This window comes from Meleagris gallopavo, chromosome 6, assembly GCF_000146605.3.
Source record: "Meleagris gallopavo isolate NT-WF06-2002-E0010 breed Aviagen turkey brand Nicholas breeding stock chromosome 6, Turkey_5.1, whole genome shotgun sequence".
Lineage (NCBI taxonomy): Eukaryota > Metazoa > Chordata > Aves > Galliformes > Phasianidae > Meleagris > Meleagris gallopavo.
In genome coordinates this window covers 1,868,336-1,882,119 of record NC_015016.2, presented here as the reverse complement: position 1 = coordinate 1,882,119, position 13,784 = coordinate 1,868,336, and the positions used below count along the sequence as shown (strand labels likewise).

Here is a 13,784-nt window from a genome sequence, read left to right as displayed (position 1 = left end):
TATCCACAGATATATATATATATTTTTTTTTCCTAGGAGAGAAGTACTGTGAGTTTTTCCTTCCCTCTGTTAGTTCGGCAGCAGTGTTGTAATTCAGACGTATTTGTACCATTCGACTATGGATGCAGGTAGATTTTTGGTTACTCTTATAGCTGCAAATGGGAGAAATTTAGAGAAATTGAAGCACATTTATTGGGTGCTCAAAGCCCAACATGGTTGGTGAGAGGCGGGAACAGGGATGCAGCACAGCTGCTCACAGCCTGGCTGTTCTGGAATCTCTTGTGGAGCACACAGGCATTTGGGGTTTGATACTGGAGAGTTGATGAGTCCCTCAGTGTCCTGCAGGTGGTTGCTTCCAGCCATCTCCATAAGGGAACACAGGCTGATGTGTAGTGCCAGGCCTGTTTGCACACCATGTCTTAGCAGGGCAGGCTTACACTTCTAACTCTTTAAGGTTTCATCCTCTTTATATCTCATCCTGGTTTACCTAGCTACCCTGCTCCAGTCCCTCATGCCAGGTCTCCTAATGTACTGAACTCAGTCCTCCATGACTGAGTTGGGGATGGCAGAAGGCAGAACCAGCCCTCGAGCTACTTCTGCAGTACAGAACTTCCTTTTAGGAGGAAGTTCTTCCCCCAGAGGGTGGTGAGGCACTGGAACAGGTTGCCCAAGGAGGCTGTGGATGCCCCATCCCTGCAGGCATCCAAGGCCAGGCTGGATGTGGCTCTGGGCAGCCTGGTCTGCTGGTTGGTGACCTGCACATAGCAGGGGGTTGGAACTGTATGAGCACTGTGGTCCTTTTCAAACCAGGCTGTTCTGTGATTCTATGAACCAGACCTTGGGCAGCCCTTGTAGTACCTCACTAATGTTTAGAAATGTAACAACTGCCAATTATATTGATCATTTGCCCCTCCTGGGGTGTATCTGTCGCAGATGAGCAAGCTTCTGTTGTCAGGAGTTTCGTGCAGCAAGGTTATAAGTTTTGCTTGAGTGACCACAAAAACTCTTCTTGGGAACATTTTGGGGTCATACCTAATGCAGAGCATCCTACTCTCCCCATCGTGGCGCTGAGCATCTCAGTTGTGACAGCAGACGCTGATAACGCTTTGTGAGATGTTTGCAGTGGGGAAATTTCCCCTCTAGATGGCAGAGATGACAGCAGCAATAAGGCAGGGGCCCACGCTGCGGAGCAGCATAACGCGGAGGTGCGCGGCGCTCTCCCCAGTGCGGAGGTCCCCATCCATCGTGTGGGACCTGCCCAGCTGCCACCAGATGGACGTGCCCAGCAGCGTGCCCAGCCGGCCCGACAGCCCCACGGTGCCCAGAGCTGGGCTGCCAGCCCCGAGCAGAGCCTGCAGGAGAGGTAAGCAGCACCCGGTGATGGGAGATGACAAAGGCGATGCTCTGTTGGGGGGAAAAAGTCATAAGGACGGCTTCAGCCGTGGGTCTCTCCTCCTGCTGTGCTCTTCCGTGGTGGTAATGGGGAGAGAAGTCCTCAGTAACCTGCCCTGGATTGGATGACCTGCTTTCCATCGCTGCCTCTGTGTGTGATGGAGTGAAGCAGCGAGTGTCTCAATGCCTGTGCTGATGTGAAGCGATGGGGTGGGCATTGGGATGGTGGTGTATGAAGGAGGGAGCGGGCGCTGCCGAGGCACGGTGAGCACCTCTGTACACAGAGCTCTGGAAAGGACCTTCTGTCCTTTAAAGTACAGTGGGACTCGGGGCAAAAGAAAAGCAGGTTCTGAGGGTGTCGTGTGCTCAGCTCGTGTCCCATTCTGGAGGTGTGTGGTGTGCCCTGAGGGTCCTATCCCAGCAGATGGAAGAGCTGAGGTGTTTCCTCCTGAACTGCTCCTGTGCTGTGATGTGTGGGATGCTGTGGGATGAGGAAGCGATGGTGATGGGGAGAGCAGCTAAGAGTGGCAACCTGGGGAGCACCGGCAGCAGACAGAGCTGTGGCTGGAGGGATGCTGAGGGCAGGGACAGCCCTGTGGCCGGGGGCAGTGGCAGCTTGGAGTCATAGAATCATCATTAAGGTTGGAAAATGCCACTGAGATCATCTGGTCCTGCAAGGCTGATGGCAGCCATCCCACCTCTTTGTACAGTGACCCTAATTTGCATGCAGGGTTTTGGGCAGATATCCACAAATGAGGGGGGAGTGCGTGTGGACCCTGAGGTCACCTCCTGCTAACAGGTCGAGCAGAGGCACCTGTTGTGGCATTCCCGGTGTGCCACCAAAGCCACAGAGGGTCAGCCCAGGCAGAGAGGACAGGAGGGGACAGCCACCCCTGTCTGCTCTGCCCTTTGAGGCATCAGACAGCGGTGATCGATCTGCAGAAGTCATTTTCCATGCTCTGAACGCAGCAGCTGCCCTCGGGGGAAGGCTGGGATGTTCTCCAGCTGCATTGCTCTTTCTCAGTAGTTCTTTGCTGGCTCTGCTGTTGCTTGCATTGGAAGCTGTCCCTACCAAAAGAGCAGCTTGAGCACCCTGGGGGTCTTTATGGGTGTTTATAAGGCAGCGGAATCATGGAATCATTAAGGTTCAAAAAGATCTCTAAGGTCATCTGGTCTGACCCCACCCCTCAGTGCCACGTCTCCATGGCTCTGAAACACCTCCAGGGACAGTGGCCCCACCACCCCCCTGTGCCCATAAGGGATGTTTACACCCCACTTCCCAACCTTCTCACATGGGAAGATTCTTGGTGCCTCATCCCATGTCCCTCCTGCAGGAAGATGCTTTGGGACAAAGGTTCATCCCTGCAACTGCGCTGCTGCACTATTTTTTGGCCGTGGACTGATAGCTTTTCCCACTTTCCTGCTCATCCAAGGGCTCTGCTGATACCAATGCAGTTTTAAAGGCCAGTGTCTGGGCGGTGGCTTTAAGATGTGCAATGGCAGGGATCTCTTCCACTCTTTGGACAGGACACCGAGGTGCTGCTCAGCAGTGACATGCTGCTATGGCAGGGACACATGAGGGCAGGCAGTGCCTCAGAGCCCGCTCTGGGTGTCCCAACCCAAATCAACCGAGGGGAAGCCAAGAAATGCTGGAGCTGTGCTCCAGGATAGCATCGAGCAGCCCAAATTAACCCAAAGCCCATCCACCAGCCCGTGGCTCTTTCCATCATCACGTCCACCCTTGAGCCCATGGGCTGCAGTGCTGTCCTTGCCGTGGCTTTTCTTGGCATTGCTGCTTTTGGAGGCAGCACTGATTTTCAAGCTTGCTTCCGTGTGATTGCAAAAAGGGCCCCTGGGGGCTGAGCAATCCTGGGAAATAATTGGGCATCTGTAGCAGAAAATAAGCAAGGAGAAAAAAAAGAAGTGGAAAACATCATGATTTCTTGCTTTGCCCATTGTGGTCGGGTTTGTTCTGCCGTTCACTTTGCCTTCAACTTTTGCTGCTGGGCGTAGTGCTGGCACGGGGCAATATGGGATGGGGGGTGGTGGTGGGGCTCAGTGGGTCAGGTTCATGATTGGGCTTGATGACCTTGAAGGCTTTTTGCAACCTAAATGATGCTGTGGTTCTAAGACCAATAGTTTTTGTCTTTTTTTTTTTTTCTTATGATATTCTAAATCTGCCATACCAGCCCTGACTTTGCAGCAGGAGGGAGCTGCCTGGATGCACTGGGATGGTTTGGGGGCTCTCATACAGAGGGTAATGCAGCTCCGAGGGGAATGCGATCCCTACCTGTGCTGCTGATGTCTACCTGTGCTTCCTGCAGGACTGCGAGGGGAGTGCTGCGTGCAGGCTGCTGCCACCTCACCCTGAGGCACCAACCCGGAGCTCCACAGCGAGCAGGTAGGTCCCAGAAAATCCCAACCACTGATTAACCCTCATTTGGGATAACCAACCCCATTTGGATCCTATCCAAGGTGCTGCTCCTCCAGACACAGGTCCAGTGATGCTCTTGGAGGAGACTCTTTGTCCCCTTGCTGTGCTGGGAGGAAAGTGGGGCTGAGGGCAGCCCCACTGTGATAAATTTGGGTCATCTTACTGAGTGAGCATGCTGTGTCATTGCTGGGGATTGAGGGACACCAACCCGTGGGGTGGCAACGCACGGCACCGTGCTCGTAATTCCTCAGAGCCCAGGCATGAAAATGAGCAAAAAGCAGGGAATTCAGTATGGGTGCTGCTTTTTCTGACAATAGCAGCTGTGATTCTGCTTGTCTCAGACGTGGCTCCATCGCCATAAATAGCCCAGAGCCATCTGCAATTCAGATTGTGTGCAGTGGCAACTGGTACAACAGGATGCTGGTGCAGGCGGGGACGTGGTCCCCTCCTGGCTCTGCATTTCTTCCTCCCTGGGCATGAAAGGAGGGAGGAGCAGGATGTTTTCTAGCTTTTTCATTCCCTGTCCCGGCTGCCAGAGGTCGTGGCGGTGATTTAGGGAGGAAAAATAAAAAAGAAAGGAGGAGGAAAAGATCAAATGCTGGTGCTCACATTGAGCTCAGCACACCAAGGTTTTGTCCCACAGTAAGGAGATCCCCTGGGAGCCAGGTCCTGCTCCTGGGTCCAGGTGGAGTGGCCAAGTCCTCAGAGCAGCATTAGGCACACAACGTTTCTGCTTCTCTCTGCTATGAAGTAAGTCTCAGTGATGGAAAGCAAAGCAGTTTCATAGTGGGCATCCTTTCCCCAGCAGAGGTGCATTAGCACCTCTGGGTTCTTTGATGGTTTTACTGTTGATATTAGGAAAAAAATACTTCTCAGAGGGAGTGGTATTGCATTGGAATGGGATGCCCAGGTGGCGATGGGGACACTGTCAATGTGTTCAGGAACTGTGGAGATGTGGCACTGAGGGCTGTGGTGGGGATGGGCGTGTGGTTGGACTGGATGATCTCAGTGGTCTTTTCCAACCTTAACATCTCTATGAGTGGGCATGATGGTGATGAGTCTTGGATGGTGGGACAGCTGGACTTGGTGATCTCAGAGGTCTTTTCCAACCCATATGATTCTGTGAATGCCCCTTGCTTTTAACTTGTTCTGTTGCCCACAGTCATAGAGAAGGAATTCCTTTAAAGAAAGGTGGAAGCTTCTTTCCCACCTCCCAGCACACCAATAGCTGCCTTTAGGTTTCCCCATCTCTCCTGCAGCCCTCTCCATCCTGGTTGCCTCCTCCCCTTGGATGCAGCATCCCACAAGGATCCCTCCCAACACCAAAGGGGCCATCCCTCTCTTTCACCCATCTCAGCCCCATTTTCCAACTACTGCTGCACCCCTGGAGTATTTTTATTATTTCCAGGATCCACGCCACGTGCATGGAGGGGGGACAATGGTAGCATTGAGCGCCCAGCAGGGCTGTGGCCGCATTGTGCCTGGCAGAGAGATGCCCAGGGATAATCGCCTCCTCCTTGGCTTTGTTGCAGGGCTGCGGGCAGCTGAGCAGCAGGGATTTACCCCCCAGGGCTGCGGTTATGCGGTGAGGATCCGCATCTTTTTTCCTGGCTGTGAAAGGTACGGGTGGCTGTGACACGGTGGGTTGGGAAGGGAGATGTTGGGATGGGGGCAAAAGGATGCTCTGCTCCTCATCCCTCCCTTTGTAAGGCAAGCGTTGGTGGGAGCTGTGAAGATTATTTTGATATATGAATTGCTTTGTGCCATCCATTGTGCACATCTGTGGGGTTTGCCTGGGCATGGTCAGCCTGCACCTGGACTTATCCTGGGCTGCTTACAAAGAGAGGAAAGTGATAAAGAATTGAAGAGAACAAGAAATAAATTCATTCTTCAAGGAGAGAAATGGCTCTGGTGGAGAGCTCTGCTTTTCAGAGATGGGGAGGTAGCAGGAAGGGCAGCTGTGATCCCTTTTTTCTCTCCAGTTTAAGCTACTGACATCAGGAGGAGGCTCTGAGGGAGAGCCTCATGGGTATGGGGACACTGCTGTGCTCTGGGCACTGTCTGATCCTCATCCTAAATCTCTTCCACATCCCAGAGCCACTGGAGGCATTTCCTAAAAGGGGATGAGGAGATGCCTCAGGATCTGGTTTTCCACCTGCATATGTTTGGTTGGAACCGGATGATCTTTGAGGTCCCTCCCAGCCCAGGCCTCTCAATGAACTTCAGGCACAGAGCCTGACTCTTCCTCATCCCCTCTGCAACTATGCTGCTCCTCATATACCAAACAGAATCCTATCATTGGACCCTTGGGTTGTGTTTGTGAGACTCAGCACAGCCAGCTCTCAGGTCTGCAGCCTGCTTGCTTTGCTGCTCCACTTTGACATTGCTCCTTACAGCCCCAGCACTGATGGGAACTGGTGCATGGAGCTCAGCCCAGCAGAAGCTGCAGTTTTGCAGCTGCTGCCTTTAACCCAAGGACAAAAGGTCCATTGAGGGGATGATGCTCTCTGTGAGGTGCTTTTGTGTTGTGTATTTTTTTTTTTTTTTTTAAAGGATGTGAGCTCAGTTTGTCATCCCTTGTTAACGCCTCTAGGTCCTTAGATGGACCTAGCTTAAAGATGCTGTTGCATTTCCATAGCCTTCATTGTCTTCGTCCTCATGGAAAAAATGATCACCTTCTCCCTGGTTGGTGGGTGACCCACAGCTACATCCCTCCTCTCCCCAACTCGCTGGTATGATCAGAGTGAATGTGCTTGGGGTGGGCATAGTAAACTTGGTTGCAACTAACGTGTCCAGATGGATTCCCTGAATGCTGGAAGGACCCTCTTGAGTCCTGCTGGTCCCAGATGGAGGTGAGGCATTTCTCCTTTTCTGCCCCAAATGTCCATTTCATCTATACCAAAGAAGTTGGTATATGAAGTTGTAATAACTTCATTTAATCCATGCTGAGCAGGAGAAAGCCATGTTTTGTGCTTCCAGGTGGTGAGCAAAGGGTCCAGACCACAACTATAGAATCATAGAAATTGCTCAGGTTGGAAAAGCCCTTAGAGATCATCAAGTCCAACCACAACCTAACCATACTACCCTAATTCTATCAACACTCTGCAAAATCATGTCCCTGAGCAACCAGTGGGGAGGAGAGTAGAACCCTAATCCAAAAGTGCAACCCTTAACCCTAAATCCAACTAACAGAAAGATAACTCTTAAACCTAACTCCAAAAGGCTATTCCTTAACTCTCACTCACAAGAGTCACCCTTAACCCTAACCCAGAAGGGTTACGATTAACCATTAACCTTAACTCAAATGTGTAACCCTTAGCCCTAACCCAAAGTGGTAACCCCTAACCTTAACCTAAAAAGACTTTTAATCTTAACCCAAAATCCTACAGGCATCTTCTCATTCTGCCCAAATTCCCTTGCAGTGCCACAGGAGGGCAATATGTCTTCCACCAAAAGCCTCCTTAGAAAGCATCCCAAGGAAGGAACTCCTGCAAACTACGCGAGCTATTTCTGAGACAATCCTTGGGTGTTCTCCAAGACAGAAATACCAGCAGATGTTTGTCAGTGTCTGTCATAAGGAAACCCCTCCTTCCCCTGTAGCGGAGGTGGAGCACGGCATGCGCTGAAGGCTCTGCTCCTCCAGCACAGCTCGCTCCTAATTTATGGCTTGTCTGGAGCTCTTCCACCTGAGGTTCATCCAAGCAGCACAAGGGTCGTTTTTAAGGCTGAGCAGCTCCCTCTGACCTGCTCCGTTGCTTGGAGATCTTGGTGACCGGCCATGTAAACTGCTGTTGTTTCTGCTCTTTGTTGCCAGAAAAAGAGGAAAGACTGCAGGGCTGCTGCATGCTGTCTGTGCAACTCATAGAGAATGGGGATATGGAAACTGGGAGGAAAATGAGGATCCCTGTTTCACTCCTCCCCTATAAATTAAGGCATAAGGAGTGAAATTACTGTTTCTCACTACTAACTTTGCTGGAGCAATTTATCTTTCTCTCTGTCTCTGCAGAGGGATCAGATGATGTTTGGGGATGTTTTTTGGCATGGTGGTTTATCCCCTCAGCTTTCTGGTTGCCCTCCCAGAGGTTGGGACCCCAGTGCTGCCAGCCCCCAGAGCTCTGGGCTGTCCTTAAGGCTCTGTATAGGCAAGCCAAGCATTTGGGCGATGACTTAAGGGTCTCTGTAACCTTTGTGTCCCCTCCTGAGGTCCATCTCGTTCCTCTGGGGCAGAGCAGTGTCCTGGGGAGGCTGCCCAGCCCTCCTTGGTGTGTGTGAGGGATGTTGGGCAGGGGACAGATGGGAATGGTGTTGTGTGCGATTGCAGGGTGACAGGGGCTGAAGTTTCCTCGGGTGATCTCGGAGCAGGGCCAACTTTGTTGGATGAAATTGCCCAAGGCCCTGTCCAAATGAGTTATTTCCAAGGGTGGAGATTCCACCAACTCCCTGTGCCAGTGTCTGTCATGGAGAAAATGATTTTTTTGTGTGTGTTAGGTTGAATTTTTTCTGACTGTAGCTTATCCTTTCACTCTCCGCTTCTGAGGAGATCTGGGACCATCTTCTATAGAACCTCCCCTGGAGCAGCTGTACACGTCAGCAAGCTTGTCCCCTTTTTTTCTCTCAGAATCACAGAACATCCCGAGTTGTAAGGGACCCTCAAGGATCCCTGAGTCTAGCCATGAGGTGGCTGCTATGGAACTACAGGCCACCATGAGGGGCTGTAGGGCCATGAGGCCTCTCCTCAACTTCCTCTGCTGTCGGCCAACAAACCAAAAGAAAGGATCTGTCCTCCAGATCCCTTCCACATGGTTATGAGCTGCTCCACAGGGTCAGGACAGGCAGTGAGGCCGTATTACTGCCCTCTCCACTCGGATTAGCTCTGTCTTGACATAGTTCTCCCACCAGCGGGACACAAACAGATAGAACCTGGGAACGTGGCCCGGAAACGCAGCTCATGGCGGGCGGCCGAGCTGGAGCATCACTGCCGACCCCAAGCATCTCCTGCTTCCTTCCCACCAGGAGGGCTGGGATGTTCCTGCTGTGCTTCCTGCCCAGGGGCAGGTTGCAGCTGCAGGGTGGGAATTTTAGGGAACAGAGGAGCTGGGAGCCAGCACCCTAACATAGAATCCTAGAATGGCCTGGGTTGCAAAGGACCACAGTGCTCCTCTGGTTCCAACCCCTTGTTATGTGCAGGGTCACCAACCACCAGACCAGCCTGCCCAGAGCCACATCCAGCCTGGCCTTGAATGCCTCCAGGGTTGGGGCATCCACAACCTCCTTGGAATAATAGAGCCATTAGGGCTGGAGAAGTCCTCTAAGCTCATCCAGGTCTGACCATTCACCTGCCACTATTGCCTGCTGACTGTGTTCCCAAGTGCCATATCTCCATGGTTCTTGAAGACCCCTCGGGACAGGGACCCCTCCCTCTCCCCCCACCTCCCTGAGCAGCCCCTGCCACTGCATTATTTTCAGAGAAGTTCTTGCTAATATCCAAGCCTGCAGGCTGAGTGGGATGCTGCTATCCCTCACCATGGCTGAAAACGATCTCGAGGACCACATCTTTGGGTATCTGATGCAGTAAATCCAACAATAACCACTAGTGACACTCAGCCTGGGAAATGGCCCTACCCATGCATCCAATGCTCTCTGCTTTGGAAACCTGCTGCTGGTTCCTGAGCCAAATTCTTTTGGGCACGTTTTTATCATCCCGTTTTTCCTGCTGGGGACAATGGTTCTGCTGGCTGCTCTGCTCAGCCATTTCCTCCTCTTTGACAGACAGAAGCAGTTAACTGGGCCTACTGCAAAGCTCATGTCCTTGTTTCCCTCCCAGGCTGCCCAGCCGTGGGGAAGAGTCACTGCACGGTGACACGGTGCAAGAGTAGACGTGCATTCCCTCACTCAGAGAGTATTTTTGGGGACCTGTGTGAGCTCTGCCATGTCCCCGGGGTTTTCTGAAGCAATCTGTGCTTTCCTCTGGCTGGGGCTGGCAGTTTAGGTCCGGTTGAGATGTTTGGGACATCTGCGTAAGCAGCAATGTCAGTCCTGCAGACACCAAATCCCACCAGCCATGCAGAATCTCCAGATGCTTCAACCTGCGAGCTCTGCTGTCTGCAGCCCTCAGTGCCATCACCCTTCCAAAGCCCACCCTTCTGCCCTGCACATTGCTTCCCTCCCCACATTCAGCCTCAGGAGTTGGACTCAATGATCCTTGTGGGTCCAACTCAGGATATTCTGCATCAGGGGTTAGCCTCCAAGATCAGCTCCCCATCCCAATGCCACGTTGATGATAGAAAGGAAACGAATGCTTTCCCTCAGAAATACTGCTCCCAGGCAGGAATCTTTCAGCTTTCGACCACTTGAGATATCCTGGCTGTGAGTGCTCAGTTCTGGAAGGCTGCTGGCTCACACAGTCCTCCCGCTGCTCCCAAGGCGATGCGGTGCTGGGGAGGAGCAGCCTGTCCCTGATGTAGCCACCTCTCCAAGGGCACGAGGGGAAGGCTGACATTCAATGGGGCTTTGTTGAATGCTGACGAGGTGCTTGGCTTGGCTTAGCAGGAGGTGGGAGCTCTCAGGCTACCAGCAACTCAGGCAAAGCATTTTTCGTGCGCTGGGGACAGAGCTGGAGCAGGTGGATGTGAGTGAGGGTGAAGCAGGTGCCTGGAGGTAGGGGTGTGTGCACCCCCCTTCCTTTGCTGAGCTTGCTGCTCTATCCAGAAGACCTTTGCTGGAGAAGTCAGCTGGTTGGTTCCTGGTTGAACAGGCCTAGATGCTCGCACGGGATGGACACAGCGTTTGGTTGAGCAGGACACATTCCATCACTGTGACCAAGGCATGGAGAACTGCCCAGCATCCTTGTGTAGAGATGAGGAGATCCATTGGGCCGGCGGAACTCCAGCACACGTCCCCTGGTGAGATGGACTGCACATCCTCGTGGTTTTGGGAGATGTGTCTGTCCTGTTGGCTTGCCAGATGTCCTGGGGTTGATGTTGTCTGCGTTGCTGCTCTTTTGATGTGTTCTTGGGTGAGACCCGTGGCCAAAATAACTCCATCTTGGCTCTGCAGGGTGCTATAGGGTTTGAGTGAGGATGTTTCTTCCCTCAGACTGGAAAAAGCTTCAGTGGCCAACGGGAGGACAGGACTGCCGGGTGAGTCCATGCTGGACTGTATGTGGTGTGTAGCTGTGATCTAAGGAGGTCCTTGGGAAGGTTTTGATCTCCTGCTTTGATCCTCTAAATGAGTGAGGGCACTATCAGGTTGGATATCAGGAAGAATTTCTTCTCAGAAGGAGTGGTGATGCAGTTGCACAGAGAAGTGGTGGGGTCACCAACCCTGGAGGTGTTCAAGGACCATGGGGATGTGGCACTGAGGGATGTGGTCAGCGGGTATGATGGGTGTCAGTGGGTGGACTTGGTGATCTTAGTGGTCTTTTCCAACTTGAATGATTCCATGATTCTCCTGAGGAGTCCATGAGAGGCTCATTTGTAAGAAAAGCTTATTTCTAGATGCTGTTGTATGGCTGCCCTAGAAAATGGAAGGAGATGGATGAAAAAAGCTGACATCCCCACTCCTCAGGGCAGCGAGACTGGGAGAGCAGCAGAGGAAAGCAGGCAGCTTTCTGCAAGAGCTGTCTAGCAGCAAAAACATGTGAGGTTTTTACATGCTGGTCAGGATGTGTGTGGGTGTGGAACTGATTTATTTGATACTCCAGGAGCAGAGTTTGCCTGGAGATCCCAAGGTGGGAGGATGAGAAGAAATCTCTGCTCCCGGCAGCTGACCTGCTGCAAGGTTTGGACTGGCAGTGCTCTTTTTAACTCAGACCTGCAGTCCTGGAGCCTCCAGGCAGGTCACAGCACTTTTTGGTCAGTCCAGAAAATTTTAGCAGCAGTTTGAGTGATTTATATCAAGCATCTCAGAGTGTTTATGTTGGCGGTGTGTAGTTTATCTACGGCTTGAAATATTTGTTGATACCTCTTACAGCTGGAGTTTAATAACAACAGAGCACTGCTGATAGACCTGCAGTCACTTGGGAAAGAGCTGATTTAGGGAGTGGAGTGAGAGCCCCATTGGTGGAGGTGGAAAAGGGGACTTCACCCACTGTTCCCAGTGAAGCTGTGACACCAATGACAGCTGTGTCCTGTGCCCAAAGAGACCAGACCGCAGTGCCCAGGGCACTGCCTGCCTGCAGCCCCTGACCTAACAGGACAAGATGGTCAGCAAAAAGGCACTGGTTTGGGGAACCTCCAAAAATAATTGCTCAAAAGTGCTGTTATATAAAGGAAGCCAGCTCATCTGTACACTCACGCAGGGGAGCACCTTCTGCTGGTATAAATACAAATCACTTCCATCCCCCTTACCTTCTCACTTTGTGAAGTTGCTGGGATCTCAGCGGCATAACTCAGGTTTTACTAAAATGAGAGAATTTAGGGAGATCCCATCAACATCTGTGGGGTTTGGAGGAATCAAAGCTCACAAACATCCCACAGAAAGCATCTTGCTGCAGTCTTCTGCTGAAGGCAGGGTGACCCCTCTCCTGTTGGACCTAGCTGAGCTCCAAAGGGTGACTCAGCACCTAAATGGAGGCAATGAAATCCCACCCAAGCACCCTAAAGGACACTTTAGGATCCCACCTAAAATGTCCTGAAGCATCTCATCTTGGAGGACACAACGGAGTGTGGTCAGGGACTGGGGCAGGTGTTCTGCTGGAAGAAATTTCCCCCTCCTGCTTTCACATCAATCCTTTTTGGGGAGAAGCTACTGTGCTGCACGTGGCCCTGCCTCTGCACCACTTGCCCCTACAGCCCTTTTCCTAGAAGCCTCTGCAGAGCCTCCCCATCTGGGGAAAAGAGCACTTTATCCCCAGCTAATTGATTAGGAAAGATCCCGACGTGCTTTACACCACTGTGTCCCAACAGAAAGGGAGGGAGAGAAGTCCACAGGACTGGAGGCACAGCTCTGTGCCTCTGATACTAGAGAGCTGAGTAAATTTGGTGGAGACCGGCTCACTGGAGCAGTAAAACTTTGGTATGTGTGAAACCTCTATTAACCTGTGGCCCCTGTTAATGTGCGGAGGCAGAACCGAGCCATAGAGCAGGAGGGCCCATCCTGCTGATATTCCTTGTAAAGGGAAGCTTCCAACAGAGAGGCCAACACAAATATTTGTAGCACGGACAGGGGCTGCCTGATGCAGGAATGCTCCTGTGCCTGGACGGGAGGTGACATCATCCAGATTCCTTCACTGAGGAATGCAGGGTTTGCCTCTTCCCTTGCCAGTAATTGCTTCTTAAAAACAGACCTGCCCAGGGATGTACATCTGACCCTGCTCTGCCTATTGCATAGTCTAATGTCCTCCTGTTCTTTTGTGGAATTTGCAGGGATAGGAATGAAAAGTGTTGGAATTGGTAGTTCACTAAATTATAGGCAAAAGCTCCCAAAAAGCCATAAGCAGGGAATTATCAGAAATCTGGGGAGGGACTGGAGCAGGTGGGGAGAGTGGACCTTGTCTTGGAGCTGGCTGGGATGGATGGAGCCAGTGATGGGCTGGGGATGTGTGTGATAGGATAAAGGGGAATGGTTTTAAACTAAGACAGGGGAGGTTTAGGTTGGATATTAGGAGGAAAGTTTTCAGTCAGAGGGCGGTGAGGGACTGGAACAGGTTGCCCAAGGAGGCTGTGGATGCCCCATCCCTGAAGGCACTCAAGGCCAGGCTGGATGTGGCTCTGGGCAGCCTGGGCTGCTGGTTGGTGACCTGCACACAGCAGGGGGTTGGAACTGGATGAGCACTCTGGTCCCTTGCAACCCAGGCTTTGCAACCTAGCATTCTATAAGAGCTGCAAGAGGGGGTGATTTGCATTGCTCCTTGATGACCGTTGGTCCTAGAACCCCCATTTCCTGATTCTGTGAAGCCCAGCAATCAGCTCACAACTGCAGGATTACTGTGTCACGACTGCACTGGATATGCTGACAC

At 52.0% G+C, this 13,784-nt stretch overlaps 1 protein-coding gene across 2 annotated transcripts in view; it reads left to right on the top strand.

The window, feature by feature from the left end:
- The first annotated feature begins 994 nt into the window (after window positions 1–994).
- The window catches only part of GJC2 (gap junction protein gamma 2), a 31,017-nt gene continuing 18,227 nt past the window's right edge, over window positions 995–13,784 (top strand). The window contains exons 1-3 of one of the 2 annotated variants that reach the window (XM_010712272.3): window positions 995–1,363; window positions 3,717–3,793; window positions 5,359–5,446. The gene's annotated coding sequence lies outside the window, so the exon portion shown is untranslated. Of the gene's footprint in view, window positions 1,364–3,716; window positions 3,794–5,358; window positions 5,447–10,416; window positions 10,729–13,784 lie in introns of those variants that run through there. The other variant, XM_019616196.2, reaches the window with a different exon arrangement.